This window comes from Sinocyclocheilus rhinocerous, unplaced genomic scaffold, assembly GCF_001515625.1.
Source record: "Sinocyclocheilus rhinocerous isolate Xijiao unplaced genomic scaffold, SAMN03320098_v1.1 scaffold839, whole genome shotgun sequence".
In the NCBI taxonomy this organism is placed as follows: Eukaryota; Metazoa; Chordata; class Actinopteri; order Cypriniformes; family Cyprinidae; genus Sinocyclocheilus; species Sinocyclocheilus rhinocerous.
Genome location: NW_015652287.1, coordinates 1,398,865 through 1,399,280, shown reverse-complemented (window position 1 = coordinate 1,399,280; position 416 = coordinate 1,398,865).

The window sequence follows — 416 nt, the reverse complement described above, 5'->3', positions numbered from 1 at the left end:
TTTTTTATATTTAAAGAATTTGCCACTGATGATTCAAACGCAAGTTTGAGCAGTGTAGAGTAGCGCTTGTTGTTTGTCGTTTCTCCAATCACAAATGCAGACATGGTTTTATGTTTACGCGGCACGATAAGCAACGCAACGTGTAAAAACACAGTACAAGTCATTAATCAGTATTTTCTATAAGCAGAGTTAACAGACCCTGTTGTATTTTTTTGTAATATTAAAATAAGGTATGAAATCTTGTGCCGACTAAACTGACTTGAACGCACCTGACGTCGTAATTACGACTTGTCAACTCGTAAGTACGAACGTCCAAGGAGGACTTGAACGCAGCATTAAAGAAAAGTTTCCCACTCATAATAACGACTTTGTGGTGGCGTTCATGTGCGTTCAACTCGTAAATACGATCTATCCGA